The sequence below is a fragment of the Equus asinus genome, chromosome 9 (assembly GCF_041296235.1).
Source record: "Equus asinus isolate D_3611 breed Donkey chromosome 9, EquAss-T2T_v2, whole genome shotgun sequence".
Lineage (NCBI taxonomy): Eukaryota > Metazoa > Chordata > Mammalia > Perissodactyla > Equidae > Equus > Equus asinus.
This window is the reverse complement of record NC_091798.1, coordinates 96197364-96216704: the sequence shown is the minus strand read 5'-3', so window position 1 is coordinate 96216704 and position 19341 is coordinate 96197364.

Genomic DNA, 19341 nt, shown 5'->3' with positions numbered 1-19341 from the left:
GTATATGAAGAACACATACAAATCAAAAACAAAAAAAGAAACAATCTGATTTAAAAACGGGAGAGGATCTGAAGAGAGAATTTTCCAAAGAAGATATACAGACGGACAACAGGGACATGAAAAGATGTTCAACATCACTAATCGTCATGGAAATACAAATCAAAACCACGATGAGATATCACCTCACACCTTTCAGAATGGCTGTTATCAAGAAGACAAGAGATAACAAGTGTTGGGGAAGATGTGGAGAAAAGGGAACCCTTGTGCATTGTTGGTGAGAATGTAAATTGGTGCAGCCACTATGGAAAACAGTTTGGAGGTTCCTTAAAAGATTAAAAATGGAGCTACTATATGATCCACAATTCCACTTGGAAGTATACATCCAAAGGAAGTGAAAACAGGAGTTCAAAGAGATATCTGCATCCCCATTTTAGTGCAGCACTGTTCACAACAGCCAAGAAGTGGAGACAACCTTAGTGTTGGTTGAAGTATGGCAGGTGGATGTGGTGCGGGTCTGGGGGACGGAGGCACATGGCACTATTCACAACAGCCAAGACAAGGAGGCAACCTTAGTGTTCACACGCATAATATATGTATTGTATATATAGTCTTCGCACACGCACACACACATACCATGGACATTATTCAGCCATAAAAAAGAAGAAAATCTTACCATCTGTAACAACATGGTGGACTTTGGGGACAATGTGCTAAGTGAGATAAGTCAAACGAGAAAGAAAAATACCGCATGATATTACTTATATGTGCAATATAAAAACACTGAACTGTAAAAACAGAGAGTAGAATGGTGGTCACCAGAAGCAGGGGGTTGGGGACATGTTATTCAGGGTACAAATTTGGAAGCAGGAGATAAATAAGTCCTGAAGAGCTAACACAGCCTAGTGACTGGAGTCAACAATACTGTATTAAAACTTCAAGCTGCTAAGAGACTAGATCTTAAGTGTTCCCACTACAAGAATGAAATGATAATTATATGACATGATAAAGGTATTGGCTGATGCTACAACTGTTATCATATTGCAATATATAAATGTATCAAACCAACACATTGCACACCTTAAACTTACACATAGTTATATATATTTCAACTTAAAAATAAACGTACAGAAGTGACCACCAACAAAAAAGTAAATAAATAATGAAGAAAACACTTAAAAACCTTTTTAAAAGATAAAAATTCTGGAGCCAAAGAATTTAATGAATGAAATGAAAAATGTAATATAGAGCATCCAGTGCACAATGGACCAAATGGAAGAAGCAGTGAACTAGAGGATAGGAACCTTGAAATAACCCAATCAGAGAAGAACAAAGAAAAGAATGAAAGAAAGCATACATGATCTATAGAAATCCATCAAACATACAAATATAGAAGTGAGTACCAGGAGAAGACAGGGAGGAGGCAGAAAGTTTATTTAACATAGTAGCTGAGAACTTCCCTAACCTGAAGAGAGACTTGGACATCCAAGTTCACAAAGCTAATAGAGCATCCTATTATTTCAATGCAAAAAGACTTTCTCCTAGAAGTATAATAATGAAACCACAGAAAATCAAAGAAAAAGAGAGGATCTGAAAATCAGCAAGAGAAATAGAGATTGAAACCTATAAAAGAATCCTCATTAAGATATCAGCAGATTTCTCAGCAGAAACCCTACAGGCCACGAGAGAATGAAATGACATATTCAAAGTGTTGAGAGAAAAAAATTGTCAGCCAAGAATATTCTATCTGGCAGTTATCCTACAGATATGGCAGAGGAATAAAGGCTTTCCCAGACTAACAAAAAGTGGGAGAGTTCATCACCACTAGACCTGCCCAGCAAGAAATGCCAAAAGGAGTTCTTCAAGCTGAAATTTAAAAATGCTAATTAGTGACATGAAAACGTACAAAGGTATACAACACACTGGTAAGGGAAATATTGCATCAGATTTAGAAAACTGCAATTCTGTAAACAGATTGTGTGTTAACAACTTCAATGTAGTGTATATGCTAAAGGAAAATAGTATTAAAAATAACTATAGCTACCATACTTTGTTACTTAATACAGAATATAGAAAGGGTAAATTGTGACATCAAAAATATAAAAGAGGGATAGAAAAGGGGTAAGATTTCAGACATGCTCGAAGTTAAGTTGCTATCAGATTAAAATTGACAATTTTATCTATAAGATGTTTCATGTGAACCTCGTGGTAACCACAAAGAAAAATCTAGAGCAGATGCAAAAAGATAAAGAATGAAGAATGAGAGCGGAAAGTTACCAGTTTACAACAGCAAGCAGAAACAGAGGGGAAAAGAAACAATGGAGGTACAAAACAGCCAGAAAGCAATTAATACAATGACATTAGTAAGTCCTTGCATGTCAATAATTATTCTATGTGTAAATGGATTTAATTCTGCAATAAAGAGGTGCAGAGAGTCTGTATGGATAAAAAAACAAGACAAACCATAGGCTGCCTACAAAAGACTCACTTCAGCTTTAAGGACACACACGGACTGAAAGGGAAGGGGTGGAAAAAGACATTCCCTGCAAGTGGAAACCAAAGGAAAGCAAGGGGAGAGATACTTGCATCAGACAACATAGACTTTACTCCGAAAATGGTAATAAGAGACAAAGAAGGTCACTATACAGCAATAAAGGAGTCAATTCACCGAGAAGATGCAATAATCATAAGTGTATACACTCTCAACAATGGAGCACCTAAATGTGTTAAGCAAATACTAACAGATCTGAAGGGAGAAACAGATACAAGAAAATGATAGTAGGGGGCTTCAGTACCCCACTGTCAGCATTGAATAATCGTCCAGACAGAAGTTCAACAAGGAGACATTGGAGCTGAACCGTACATTACAACAGTGAACCTAACAGACATGTGTAGAGCGTAACGTCCAACAGCAGCAGACACACATTCTTGTCCAGCCCGCATGGAACCTTCTCCAAAATAGATCACATGCTAGGCCACAAAACAAACCTGAATAAATTTAAGAAGATTGAAGGGGCCGGCCCCGTGGCTGAGTGGTTAAGTTCACGTGCTGCTCTTCAGCGTCCCAGGGTTTCACCAGTTCAGATCCTGGGCACCGACATGGCACCGCTCATCAGGCCATGCTGAGGTGGCGTCCCACATACCACAACTAGAAGGGCCCACAACTGAAATATACAATTATATACTGGAGGGATTTGGGGAGAAAAAGCAGGAAAAAAAAAACAAAAAAAAAAACAACCAAAAAAAGAAGGTTGAAATCATATCAAGTATCTTTTCTGACCACAACAGTAGGAAAGTAGTAATCAGCGATGAGAGGAAAGCTGGAAAATCTACAGCATGTGGAAACTAAACAACACTCTCCTGAACATCAATTAGTCAAAGAAGATATCGAAGGAATATCAAAAACATGAAAATGGAGGGGCCAACCCTGTGGCCGAGTGGTCAAGTTCACACGCTCTGCTTCAGCAGCCCAGGGTTTCACCAGTTCGAATCCTGGGTGCGTACATGGCACTGCTCTTCAAGCCATGCTGAGGCAGCGTCCCATATGCCACAACTAGAAAGATCCACAACTAGAAATACACAACTATGTACTGGGGGGCTTTGGGAGAAAAAGGAAAAATAAAATCTTTAAAAAAAAAAAAAGGAAACACAACACACCAAAACCTATGGGATATGGCAAAAGGATTTCTGAGAGCGGCGTTTATAGAGAAAAATGCATTTATTAAGAAAATGGAAAGATCTCAAATAAATAACTAACTTTAAATCTCAAGTCTAGAAAAAGAAGAACAAACTAAGACCAAAGGTAGCAGAAGGAAGAAAATAACACAGATCAGAGTGAAAATAAGTAAAATATAAATGAGAAAAACAGTAGAAAAGATCAACAAAATTAAAAGCTGGTTTTTGAAAAGCCAAAATTGACAAAGCTTTAGCTAGACCAAGTTAGAAAAAAAGAGAGAAAACACAAATAAATGAAATCAGAAATAAAGGAGGAGAAATTACAACTAAAACTACAGAAACCCATAGGATCATAAGAAACTCTTCAACAACAATATGCCAACAAACTGGACAACCTAGAAGAAATGGATAAATTCCTAGAAACATACAATATACCAAAACTGAATGGGGAAGAAATAGAAATTCTGAACAGAGCAACAACAAGTAAGAAAATGAACCAGTTAATCAAAAACCTCTCAACAAAGAAAAACCCCAGGACCACATGGCTTCACTGGTGAATTTTTTTTGTTGAAGTATAGTTGACATACAATATTACATTAGTTTCAAGTGTACAACATAGTGATTTGACATTTATATACATTATGGAACGATCACCACAACAAGTCTGGTAACCATCTGTCACTGTACAGAGTTATTACAATATTATTGACTATATTTCCTGTGCTCTATGTAACATCCCCATGACGTTTATTTTGTAACTGGGAGTTTATACCTCTTAATCCTTTTCACCTGTTTTGCCCACGCCCCCACTGCCCTCCCTTCTGGTGACCACCAGATGGTTCTTTGTATCAATGAGTCAGTTTCTGCTTTGTTTTGTTTGTTCATTGTTTTGTTTTTTATGTTCCACATGTAAGTGAAATTATACAGTAGTTGTCTTTCTTTGTCTGACTTATTTCACTTAGCATAACATCCTCTAGGTCCATCCATGTTGTTGCAAATGGTAAGCTTTCATTCTTTTTGACGGCTGAGTAATATTTAATTGTGTATATATACCACATCTTCTTTATTCATCTATCAATGGACACTTAGGTTGCTTCCAAGTCTTGGCTATTGTAAATAATGCTGCAATGATCACAAGGGTGTATATATCATTTCAAACTAGTGTTTTCGTTTTCTTCAGATAAATACCCAGAAGTGGAGTTGCTGAATTGTAAGGTAGTTCTATTTTTAATTTTTTAAGAAACCTCCATACTGTCTTCCATAGTGGCTGTGCCAATTTACTTTCCCACCAACAGTGCACCAGGGGCCCCTTTTCTCCACATCCTGACCAACACTTGTTATTTCTTGTCGTTTTTATAATAGCTATTCTGACATGTATGAGGTGATATCTCATTGTGGTTTTGATTTGCATTTCCATGATGATTAGTGATGTTGAACATATTTTCATGTGCTTGTTAGCCATCAGTATGTCTTCTTTGGAAAAATATCTATTTATGTCCTCTGCCTACTTTTTAATAAGATTTTTTTTATGGAGAGTTACATGAGTTCTTTATATATTTTGGATATTAAGCCCTTATCAGATATATGGCTTGCAAATGTCTTCTCCCATTTAGTTGGTTGCCTTTTTGTTTTGTTATGGTTTTGTTTGCTGTGCAAAATCTTCTTAGTTTAATGTAGTCCCACTTGTTTATTTTTGCTTTTGTTGTCTTTGCCTGAGGAGACAGATCCAAGAGAATAGTGCTAAGACTCATGTCAAAGAGCTCACTGCATATGTTTTCTTCGAGGAGTTTTATGATTTCAGGTGTTACATTTAAGTACTAATTTATTTTGAGGGTTTTTTTTATATAGTGTAAGAAAGTGGTCCCGTTTCATCCTTTTGCATGAAGCTGTCTAGTTTTCCCAATACCGTTTATTGAAGAAACTGTCTTTTCCACATTGTATATTCTTGCCTGCTAATTGATCATATAAGTGTGGCTTTATTTCTGGGCTCTCAATTCTGTTCCATTGATCTATGTGTCTGTTTTGGGGCCGGCACCATACAGTTTTGATTACTAGAGCTTTGTAGTTACAGTTTGAAATAAGGGAACATGATACCTCCAGCTTTTTTCTTCTTTCTCAAGATTGCTTTGGCTATTCAGAGTCTTGTGGTTCCATACAAACTTTAGGATTATTTGTTCTACATCTGTGAAGAATGCCTTTGATATTTTCATAGAGATGGCATTGAATCTGTACATTGCTTTGGGTAGAGTGGACATTTTAACAATGCTAATTATTTCAATCCATGAGCATGGTATATCTTTCCATTTATTTTTGCCATCTTCAATTTCTTTCATCAATGTCTTATAGTTTTCAGAATACAGGTCTTTCACCTCTTTGGTTAAATTTATTCTTAGATATTCTATTCTTTTTGATGCAATTGTAAATGGAATTGTTTTCTTAATTTCTCTTTCTGCTTGTTCATTATTAGTGTATAGAAACACAACAGATTTCTGTATATTGATTTTGTGTCCTGAAACATTACTGAATTCATTTATCAGTTCTAATATTTTTTATAGAGTTTTTATTGTTTTCTACATATAGTATCATGTCATCTGCAAATAGTGACAGTTTTACTTCTTGCTTTCCAATTTGGATGGCTTTTATTTCTTTTTCTTGTCTGATTGCTATGGCTAGGATGGCCAATGCTATGTTGAATAAGAGTAGTGATAGTGGGCATTCTTCTCTTGTTTCTGATCTTAGGGGAAATGCTTTCAGCTTTTCATCACTGAGTATGATGTTAGCTGTGGGCTTGTCATCTACGAACTTCATTGTGTTGAGATATATTTCCTACATACCCACTTTGTTGAGAGTTTTTATCACAAGTGGATGCTGAATTTTTTCAAATTCTTTTTCTGTATCTATTGAGATGATATGATTTTTATCCTTCATCTTGTTAATGTGGTGTATCATGTTGATTGATTTGAGGATATTGAACCATCTTAGCACCCCTGAGATAAATCCCACTTGATCATGGTGTGTGATCCTTTTAATGTATTGTTCAATTCGGTTTGCCTATATTTTGTTGAAGATTTTTGCATCCATGTTCATCAGGATCACTGGTGAATTCTATTACACATTTAAAGAAGAATTAACACCAATCCTTCTCAAACTTTTCCCAAAAAATTGAAGAAGAGGGAACACTTCTGAAACTTATTTTATGAGACCAGCATTTTGCTGATACCAAAGCCAGATAAGGACACTACAAGAAAAGAAAACTATATACCAGTATCCCTGATGAATATACATGCAAAACTTCTCAGCAAAATATTAGCAAACTGAATTCAACAACACGTTAAATACATACATCATGACCAAGTGGGATCTGTCCTTGGGTGCAAGGATGGTTCACCATATGCAAGTGAATAAGTGTAATAACACCACGTTAACAGAATGAAAGATAAGAATCACATGATCATCTCAATAGATGCAGAAGAAGCATTTGACAAAATTCAACATCCATTTATGATAAAAAGTCTGAATAAAGTGGATTTGGTGAAACATCTCTCTACATAGGACGGGCCATACATGACAAGCCCACAGCTAGCACACTCAATGGTGAAGGCTGAAAGCCTTTTCTCTAAGATCAAAAATGAGATAGGATGACCCTTCTCATCACTTTTATTCAACATGGTACAGGAAGTTCTGGCCAGAGCAATTAGGCAAGAAAAAGAGATAAAAGGCATCAAATCAGAAAGGAAGTATAAAATTGTCTCTGTTTGCAGATGACATGTAATTGTATATAGAAAAACCCTGAAGACTACACCAAATTCCTGTTAGAACTAATAAATGAATTCAGCAAAGTTGCAGGATACAAAATCAACATACAAAAATCAGTTGCATTTCTATACACTAACAACAACCTTTAGAAAGAGAAATTAAGAAAACAGTCTCATTTACAACAGCATCAAAAAGAATAAAATGTTTAGGAATAAATTTAACCAAGAAGATGAAAGAGATATATGTTGAAAACTAAGACACTAAAGAAAGACATTGAAGAAGACATGAACAAATGGAAATATATTTCATGTTCATGGATCAGAGAATTAATATTGTAAAAATTTCTGTAACATTCTAAGTGATCTACAGATTCAATGCAATGCCTATTAAAATTCCAGTGGCATCTTTCACAGAAATAGAACAATTATAAAATTTGTATAGAACCACAAAAGACCTCAAATAGCCAAGGCAGTCTTGAGAGAGAACAAAGCTGAAGGTGTCACACTTCCTGATTTCAAGCTATATTACAGAGCTATAGTAATCAAAACAGTATGACATTGGCATGAAAACAGACACATAGATCAATGGAACAGAATAAAGCACAAAGAAATAAACCCAGCATACATGGTCAATTAATTTTCAACAAAGGAGCCAATAATATATAACAGGGAAAGGACAGTCTCTTCAATAAATGATGCTGAGAAAACTGGATTGCCACATACAAAAGAATGAAACTGGACACATCTCTTTCACAATATACGAAAATCAACTTGAAATGGATTTAAGACTTGAACATGAGAACTGAAACCATAAACCTCCTGGAAGAAAACAGGGGGTAAGCCCCTTGACATTCGTCTTAGCAATTATTTTTTGGATTTCACACCAAAAGCAAAGGCAGCAAAAGCAAATATAAACAATGGGACTACATCAGGGTAAAAAGCTTCTGCTCAGCAAAAGAAATCATCAACAAACTGAAAAGCCAACCTATGGAATAGGAGAAAATATTTGCAAACCTCACATCAGAGAAGGGGTTAATATCCAAAATATACAAAGCACAAATATAAATCAATAGCAAAAAATAAATAACCCAAGTTAAAAACAAGCAAAGGACCTGAATATAAATTTTTCCAAAGAAGACATACAAATGGCCAACAGGTACATGAGAATGTGCTCAACGTCACTCATCATCAAGCAAATGCAAATCAAAACCACAATGAGATAGCACCTCACAACTGTTATGATGGCTATTATCAAAAAGACAACAAATAACAAGTTTTGTTGAGAATGTGAAGAAAAGGGGACCCTTGTGCATTGTTGGTGGGAAGCAAACTGATACAACCACCGTGAGAAACAGTATGGAGTTTCCTCAAAAGATTAAAAATAGAATTACCATGTGATCTAGCAATCCCACTTCTGGGTAGAATTCCAAAGGAAATCAAATCACAATCTGCAAAGATACCTGCACTCTCTTGTTCATTGCAGCATCATGCACAATAGCCAAGATACAGAAGCAACTTAAGAGTCTGTCAGTGGATGAATGGATAAAGAAGATATGGTGTATATATGTATATATACACAATGGAATACTATTCAGCCATGAGAAAGAAGGAAATTCTGCCATTTGTGACAACATAGATAGATATTGAAGACATTACACTAAGTGAGGACAAATACTGTATGATCTCACTTATATGCGGAATCTAAAAACATTAAACTTATAGAAACATAGAGTAGAATGGAGGTCGCCAGGGGCTGAAGGGTGGGGGAAATGGGTGATGTTGGCCAAAGTGTACAAACTTTCAGTCATCAGATGAATAAGTTCTGGGGATCTGAAGTACAGCATGGCGACTCTAGTTAACAGTGCTGTATGGTATACCTGAAAGTGATTTGAGAGTAAAGCTTTAACGCTCTCACTATGACAACAACAACAAAATGATAAATCTGTGAGGTGGAGATGTGTTAACTTACCTTATTGTGGTAAACATTTTGCAATATATACATATATCACATCATCATATTGTGCACCTTAAACTTTACACAACGTTGTATGTCAATTATATCTCAATAAATCTGGAAAAAAGATAATTGAATACACTGTCACACACACAAATGTACACATCTATAGCAGCTTAGGGGTCATTTATTTTACCAAAATATAGATTTTTATTATATACATTTCCCCCCAACCCTTGTGTTCTTCCCCCAAAAACTCCTGGAGATTCTTCTAGTTGTCTTCTATAGTTTTCGTTCATTCTTTACAACAGTTATGCAATCCATGATGTGAGTATACCACAATTTATTCAGCCATTACCACTGGTTGTTGCCAGTCTTTGAGTAAACAATCTCACAATAAACATGCATTTACATATGTTAAATATTGACACTTCTATTTCATTTATTCTAGAAAATTCACAAAAGAAGAATTCCTGAGAAGAATGTGAAACAATATTTAATTTTAACAAATTGCATTCCAAAAAGGCCATAACAGTTTACATCTATACTAGAAAAGCAAAAGATGCCATTTTCTACACATCATATCCATCAATAGATTTTAGAGTGCTTTTTGGTTTTTCATGAGCTGGCATATGTTGAATAATACATACCACAATTTTTTGTACTTTTTTGTGAGGCACAGCTGCTGATTGTTGACAACGGATTTTGCAACATATTTCAGTTGTAAAGTTTCATTGTGATTCATACAGCCTGATATCAAAACCATCTCCTCAGTCACAGAAATCTAAAGAAAATCTTCTCTACATTAGGAGAATCTTGACCAGGGCTTTATTATTGGGACTCACAATTCCAACAGGATTTTATGCTCTTTTGTCATATGAAAGGTGGGCTGGCCTTGGATGGCACTGTGGCAATGTCAGCTACAAGCTTGCCTGCAAGCACCTCGCAGCTCCACTCTCAGCAGCAGCTAGTCAGCCTTCCTGCCACTGTCCTATGTCTATGTGGTGGGGCCATCATCCACTCTGGTCTGAGGCAGCAATCTGTGTTCACATGTGTCTCCACAGGCAGGCATGGATCTCCTGAGGAATCCAACCCAACACCTCTCCAATGTTTATGTAACCGACTATGAAATTTTGCTCATCTCTATTAGTCACCTCAGCCTGATTCATGGCCCAACCTGTTCCATTCTCTGGTGAATCTTACAATTACTTTACATAGACTGGCAAACCCAAAAAGACTCCAATCACTTTTATCTCTGTGCATCAAAGGTGACCTATTTACACATTTATTATGGATGAATGACAGTGTCTTGTAAGAGCTTGCAAGTATCCCATGAGGAAAAATGCGGCTCTAAATATGCACTGATTCCAGAAAGTCTGTTGAATGCTTGCCATGGCCAGAGGGTACTTTCTCTGGATAGGTAGCAGGTACAAGTAGCTTTTTGAGACTCTTATCTCCACTGTCTATCTTGAGTTACAGCTGCACTCCCAGGATGAGGGATCTGAAGCTAGAGCCAGTGAGGGCTTGGAAAGCCTGTAAAATCAAGACGAAAGCCACCTGCACTTCACTTGCCCTTGGCAGACGATATTTTCACTCAAAGCTAGGTATGTCAGCTCCTGCGAGGAGAGTCCTCTTGTGCTATACCTGAACTTAGGACTCTTGCTTATCTGAGAATGACCAGGAAAGTTTCTACGCAAGACAGGTAGGGAGAATAGAGCCAACATGCTGAGTTTGCCAGGGCATTCAAGAGAGAAACAAAAACTTAGCTTATGATTGTCCCTGATCCATTCGTTTTTACATACCAGTCACATTTGTCTTTCCCTGGAAGTTGGTGCTTCTAACAATGGAAACTAAAGAGATCTGAGTCACCGATAATACCAAGCAGGACTGAGACTCAAGGACCCTGAGAAACGTCTAAGCATTTCAAATATAAAAAGAGAAGATTGGAACTTTGTCAGTGCTTATGAATTGGTTTGAAGCACACCAGTTGAACTGATCCATTTGGGAAACAAATATTTAGACACTGAGAAAAATCTCCTAAACTATTAATTATTGAATTATTATCATCAATTGAATTCAACACCACGGTCTGCCCATAGGGCTACAGCAAATTTCCTCATGCTGGAAAATGCAATTGTGGATGCTCCAGGAGTCCTTGTTCCTGACCCAACTCCTGATAGCTGTCTTCCACTTTGAGGTTTATGTGTTCTGTTTGGAGACAGGACGTTTCCTCAGGACTTTTTCAAAAGCACGCACTACATCCTTGTTTCTCAGGCTGTAGATGAGTGGATTGAGCATGGGTGTGAGGACAGTGCAAAATACAGACACAGCCTGCTCCTGCTCAGGGCTGTGGGAGGAACCAGGTGTCATGTACATATAAAGACATGGTCCTAGATAAAAACTTACCACTGTGAGATGGGAGGAGCAGGTGGCCAAAGCTTTGTTCCGGCCTTGGGGGGATTTCATACGCAGGACAGTGAGGAAGATGAAAGTGTAGGAAGCCATGATAAGCCCAAAAGGGATGATGATGAAAGCAACGCCCATCACAAAGACCACCAGCTCATAGGTGGAAGTGTCTTTGCATGAGATCTTCATGATCGCTGGCATCTCACAAAAGAAATGGTGGATTTCTCTGGAGCGACAGATCGGCAGATTCATGGTACAGGATGTGTGGGCTGTAGAAGCTAAAATGCCCCCAATCCAAGAGAGTGTGGCCATTTGCAGACAGACCTTGTAGTTCATGATGACTGCATATCTCAAGGGGTAACAGACAGCCACGTATCGGTCATAGGCCATGAGGGTCAAGAGGATGCATTCAGCACCCCCAAGAGTAAAGAAGAAAAATATCTGTGTTCCACAGGCCACACGTGTGATGTCCTTCCTTCCAGAGAAAAAGTTGATCATCATCTTTGGAACAGTGCTGCTGATGAGGGCCAGCTCTACGAGAGAAAGCTGGCTGAGCAGAAAGTGCATCGGGGTGCGGAGCCTCAGGTCCATCCACATCACTGAGGTTTGTAGGTTGACTTACTTCCAGGACCCGATAACTATGTCTTCCCATCAGTTGACCACGAGTTTCCAGGTGGAGGGTATGGAAAGCTCTTAGGGACAAGTGGGTGAGAGCTGAAGAAAGAACCAGATCCAAGAGGTGATTTAATTTAGTAAAAATGGTCTTAATGTTTGTTCTGTAGTCTTTTTTTTTTTTTAAGATTGGCCCTGAGCTAACGTCTGTTGTCAATCTTTTTTTTCCCCTTCTTCTTCTTCTCCCCAAAGCCCCTCAGCATATAGTTATACATTCTAGTTGCAGGTTCTTCTGCTCCATTATGAGGGACGCCGCCTCACCATGAGCAATGCCATGTGCGTGCCCAGGATCCAAATGGGAATGCACCACCTTAACCACCCGCCATGGGGCCAGCCTGGTTCCATGTTCTTAAAGTTGCACCCAGTTACTTGAACTAGGTATTCTCCCCTGGCTTCTCAAGTTGCTACAAAATACCCTGTTAAGGTGAAATACAACCCTGAAGAAAGGCAAACCAGCAGACATGATGATTGGAAGCCAGGTCAGTCTTTTTCTCGTTTTACCTGAGCTCTGTGCCCACACGCTGGGTGTTCCTCAGCACATCATGTTCCACAGTAGTGGTGCTGGGGTTCCTTCTGGAGTGCTGCTCCGTGTTAGGAGACTGGAGCATTTTGGTTTCCACCTGCAGGTAGCATTTCTGAGGTCGTATGACAACAGCAAGTGCCCAGAGGGTCCTGGAGACAAATGGGAAGCCACAGAGGAGGTCGGTCCCTAAGCACTGTTAACTGATTTGTTTACCTTCACTGCAGTGAATTTTGCTCAAAATGAGACTCTATGGGGGAAATTACCCTGTTTATCCAGGGCTTTATTCTCCTGGGTTGCTTGGATAGGTCCCATATTTTGGTCTCTCCTGGGGTCTCATTTACTGGGGACTGATTTTCTGACTCATCCACAAGAAATCGTGTTCTTTAAACTCTTGCTGAATTTACGTGAAGGTGGTGAAATTTACTTTCTCCAGTAGCTGCCGCATACTGAAGGGATATTTCTCTCTTGCAGATTCAAAAAGCTTGGTGCTCAGGACAAACGTAGCTATCCACCATCATCAAACCTGGCCATCTTGGTTTTCAAATAATTTCTTTTCTAAAGGTTTTCCACAAGTAGTAGATAAACATATTATCAGTGAAAAAGCTTTTTTTAAATATTCAATTAGAAGGAATAACTAGTGAAATCCACTTACTGTCCTATCTCTTCCCACCTCTCTCCCGCGAGGTAATTAGTGATAACAAATTGTGCTTCTTTCCAACCTTTTCCCATTCAATCTGCATGGATATGAGGTGTATGTCTCATTTCTCGCTTTTTAAAACGAATTTTTATTTTGGAATGATTTTTAGATTTACAGAGAAGAAGCAAGAATAATACAGAGAATCCCCGTCCACCGGCTGTCATCATGGTGTGTCTGCTAACACTAAGAAATTAACACTGCTGCATTACTATTAACCAAGCTCCAGACTTCACTGGGATTTCACCAATTTTTCCACTAATGTCATTTTTTTTGAAGAAGAAGAAGATTAGCCCTCAGCTAACTACTGCCAGTCCTCCTCTTTTTGCTGAGGAAGCCTGGCCTTGAGCTAACATCTGTGCCCATCTTCCTCTACTTTTTATATGTGGGACGCCTACCACAGCATGGCGTGCCAAGCGGTGCCATGTCCGCACCTGGGATCCAAACCGGCGAACCCCAGGCCGCCGAGAAGCGGAACGTGTGAACTTAACCGCTGTGCCACCGGGCCGGCCCCAATGTCATTTTTTTTCTGCTCTAGGGTTCAATCCAGGATACTACACACACTTAGTTGTCCATTCCTTGGTCATCCCTTACCTTAGTTTTCCATAGTCTCTCAGTTTCTCAGTCTTCCCATTTTCGCATGACCTTGACACTCTGAAGGGCATTGGTCAGATATTCGGTACACTGTCCCTCAATGTGAGTTTCTCAGGCGCTTTGCTGTGACTGGATTAGAGTCATGCATTAGGGATGGTACTGTGCAGACGGCATTGTGCCATATCAGGGAACAGATGACATTGTGCGCGTTGTCAGTGGTGTGCTCACCTTCATCATGTGGTTGAGGTGGTGTTAGCTGGGATTCTCCACTTTAAAGTTACTATTCTTCCCTTTGTATACTCCATTTTGGGGAATAAATCTCTAGATCCAGTCCACACTCATGGGGGTAAGGGCTTCAGCTCCCCCTTCGGGGAGTATCTACCTATTTCTTTTTGGAATTCTGTAAGGAAGTTTTGTCCCTTCCCTCCATTTATTTATTACACCATTCATTTTTTTGAATATGGTCTCATGCATATGCATGTTAAGTCTTGTGTCGTTTATCCAACACTGTGTTATTTATTCACTGTGTAAACGCCCGGGAGGAGGACTGCTGGTTTCTATGGCAGGTCTGTACTTAACTTGATAAGAAATTGTGAAATTGACTTTGAAAGTACTGGCCCATTTGCATTCGCACCCTGGCCAGCATTTGGTATTGTCAGTTTTCTGAATTCTAGTCACTCCAACAGATGCATAGTGGTATGTCATGCGATTTAAATTTTCTTTGTGTCACTCAAATTGCTAATAGGTTTGATCATCTTTTAATTGCTTTTGGGTGAAGTTTCAGGTCAAATCTTTTGTCCTGATTTGACCTGAAATCAGGTCAAATTATCAATAATTAGAATTACTGCTTTGCAAATATATTCTCCCATTCTATGGCTTATAACTTTATTCTCTTCATCATGCTTTTTAAAAACATCTTTACGAAAATATAATTTAAATATCATAAAATTCACCTCTGTTATGTATACGATTAAATCATTTTATCTTTTCAGAGTTGTACAACCACCACCACAATCTAGTGTTAGAACATTTTCATCATTGCGAAAAGAAACCTTATATCCAGTAATGGTCAATCTCCACTCTCCCTTTCCCCAGCCGCAAGCCATCACTAATCTGCTTTCTGTTTCTATACATTTGCCTAATCTGAAAAATTCGTATAAATGAAATCGTACAACCTGTGGTCTTTTGTGGCTTGCTCTTTCACTTAGCATAATGCTTTCAAGGTTCACGTATGTTATAGCATGTATCAGTGCTTCATTCCTTTTCATTGCTAAATAACATTCCATTGTATGGATCTACCACCGTTTGTTTATACATTCATCAGATTATTTTTTTGTCTATTACGAATAATTTGCTATGAACAACCATGTGCAAGTTTTTGTGTGAACATATAGTTTCGTTTCTCTTGGGTATATAACTAAGAGTGAAATTGCTGGGTCAAATGGTAACTATGTGTAACATTTTGAGGAATTGACACAGTTTTTTAAATCATCATACCATTTTACAAGCCCATCAGCAATGCGTGTTACAATTATTTCACATCTTTGAAACATTTGTTGTCTACCTTTTCTACCTTAGACCTCCTAGTGGGCATGCAGTGGTATTTCACTGTGGTTTTGGTTTGCATTTCCCTAGTGACTAATGACGGTAAGCATCTTTTCAGTGCTTGTGTCACCTTTGTATGTTTTCTTTAGAGAAATGGCTATTCAAGTCCTTTATGGGGTTGTTCACCTTTTTATTATTATTATTTTTCCAGGTTTAATGAGAAATAATTAACAAATGTAATTGTACATATTTAAAATGCGCAATGTGATGATTTGATAAATATATACATTAAAAAATGATTACCAAGATCAAGATAATTCACACACCCATCATCTAACAGCCAGATCTTGTGTGTGTGTGTGGTAAGAACGCTTAACATCTACTCTCAGCAAATTTCGAGCGCTGAATGCCATGTTAGTGACTAGAGGCACCACACTGCGCGTTACACTCAGAACTTGTTCTTATAACTGAAAGTTTGCACTCTTTGACCTGCGTCTCCCCGTTTCCCACCCGGAGCCCCTCACAACCATCTTTATATTCTTTTTTTCATGAAATCAGCTTTTAAAAAAATTCTGCTTATAAGTAATACCCAACAGTATTTGTCTTTCTCTGTCTGGCTTATTTCACTTAGAATAATGCCCTCCAGTTTCATCCATGTTGTCACAAATGACAGGATTTCCTTCTTTTTTATAGCTGAATAACATTCCATTGTGTGTGTGTGTGATCACATTTTCTCAATCCATTCATCTGTTGATGGACACTTAGGCTGCTTCCTTATCTTGACTATTGTGAAAAATGCTGCAATGAACAAGGGAGAGCAGATGTTTCTTTGAAATACTGATTTTGTTTTCTTTGGATATATACCCAGGAGTGAGATTGCTTGATCAAGTGATAGTTCTAATTTTAATTTTTGAGGAACTTACATAGTTTTCCATCATAGTTTTACCAATTTATATTCCCACCAACAGTGCACAAATATTCCCTTTTCTCCACATCCTTGCCAACGCTTCTCTCTTGTTGATTTGACAATAGCCATCCTAACAGGGTGAGGTGATAACTCATTGTGGTTTTGATTTGCATTTCCCCGATGGTTAGTGATGTTGAGTATCTTTTCAAGTACCTGTTGGTCATTTGAATGTCTTCTTTGGAAAAATGTCTATTCAAGTCCTTTGAACATTTTTAGTTGGACTATTTGGTGTTTCCTTGCTATCAAGTTGTAATATGTTCCTTATATATTTTAGATATTAACCCTTCATCAGATATATGTTTTTTAAATATTTTCACCCATTCTGTATGTTGCCTTTTCAATTTGTTGATTGTTTTCTTTGCTGTCTGGAAACTTTTTGATTTCATGTAGTCCCACTTGTTTATTATATCTATTGTTGTGCGTGCTTATGGCATCCTATCCAAAACACTCGTTGCCAAGACCAATGTGAAGGATTTTTTTCCTATTTTCTTCTAGGAGTTTTACAATTTCAGGTCCTACATTTAAGTCCTGAATCCCTTTTGAGTTAATTTTTCTGAGTGGTCTGAGATAGTGGTCCAGTTTCATTCATTTGCTTGTGGACTTCCAGCTTTCCTACATCATTTATTAAAAAGAATATCCTTTCCCCATTGAATATTCTTGGGTGCATTGTCGAAGATTAATTGGCCACATTTGCATGAGTTTATTGCTGGGCCCTCAATCAGTTCCATGGATCTATGTGCCTGTTTTTATGCTAGTACCATATTGTTTTTATTACTATAGGTTTCTAATATAGTTTGAAATCAGGGAGGATGATGCCTCCAGCTTTGTTCTTTTTCCTCAGTATTGCTTTAGCTATTTGGAGTCTTTTGTGCTTCCATTCAAATTTTAAGATAGTTTGTTCTATTTCTGTGAAAAATGACATGGGGATTTCATTAGGAATTTTATTGACTCTGTGGACCCTTTTGGGTAGCATGGACATTTCAACAATATTCATTCTTCCAGTCCAAGAACATGAGACATCTTTGCATGTATCTCTGTCCCCTTCAATTCCTTTCATAAATGTCTTACAGTTTCAGCATACAGGTCTTTCAAATCCTTGGTTAAATTTATTCTCTGTATTGTAATCTTTTGATGCAATCGTAAGTGAAATTGTTTTCTTCATTTCTCGTTCAGACAGTTCATCGTTAGTGTACAGAAATGCAACTGATTTCCGTATATTGATTTAGTATCCTGCAACTTCACTGAATTCATTTATTAGTTCTAACAGTTTTTTGACGTAATCTTTAGGATTTTCTATATACAAGATCATGTCACCTACAAAAAAAGACTATTTGACTTCTTCCTCTCTGGCTTGGATGCCTTTTGTTTCTTTTTCTTGGCCGCTTGCTCTGGCCAGGACACCCAGTACTACGGTGACAGGAGTAGCGAGAATGAGCACTCTTGTCTTGTTCCTGATGTAAGAGGAAAGTTTTCAGTCTCCCACTGTTGAGTATGATGTCAACTGTCAGTTTGTCATATATGGCCTTTATTATTTTTAGATATGTCCCTTCTATATCCAATTTTTGAGAGCTTTTTAATAAAAGGATGTTAAATTTTGTCAAATACTTTTTCTGCATCTACTAAAATGATCATATAAATTTTATCCTTCATTCTGCTAATGTGCTGTATCACATCTTGATTTTCATATGCTGAATCATTCTTGTATTTGAGGGATAACCCCCACTTGATCATGGTATACGACCCATTTAATGTGCTCTTGCATTAGGTTTTCTGGTATTTTGTTGAAGATTTTTGCATCTATTTTCATCAGAGATATTGGCCTGTATTTTTATTTCTTGTAGCGTCCTTGTCTGGTTTTGTATCAGGATAATAATGGCTTCATAAAATGAGTTTGGAAGTGTTTCTACTTCTTCAATTTTGTGGAAGAGTTTCAGAAGGACTGGTATTAATTCTTATTTAAGTGTTTGGTAGAATTGACCAGTCAAACCATCTAGTCCTGAGCTTTTATTTGGTGTGAGGTGTTGGATTACTGATTTCAAGTGAATAGTTATTATTGGTCTGTTCAGATTTTCCATTTTGTTGCAGTTAAGTCTTGGTAAGTTGTATGCTTCTAGGAATGTGTCCTATTCCTCTAGGTTATCCTCTTTGTTGGATATATGTTGTTCATATTAGTCTATTATGATTCTTTGTATTTCTGTGCTATCAGTTGCAATAGCGCCTCCTTTATTTATAATTTTATTTATTTGAGTCATTTTTCTTTTTTCTTACTTAGTCTAGTTAAAAGTTGTCAATTTTGTCTACCTTTTCAAAAAACCAACTCTTAGTTCATTGATCTTTTCTATTGTATTTCTAGTCTCTATTTAATTTACTTCTGCTCTAATCTTTATTATTTCTTTCTAATAACAATGGGCTCAGTTCGTTCTTGTTTTTCTCATTGTTTGAGGTGTAAAGTTACGTTGTTTATTTGAAATCCCTTTTTCCTTAATACAGGTATTTATTCCGATAATCTTCCCAACTGCTTTTGTTGCATCCCATAATTTTACTATGTTGTGTCTCCGT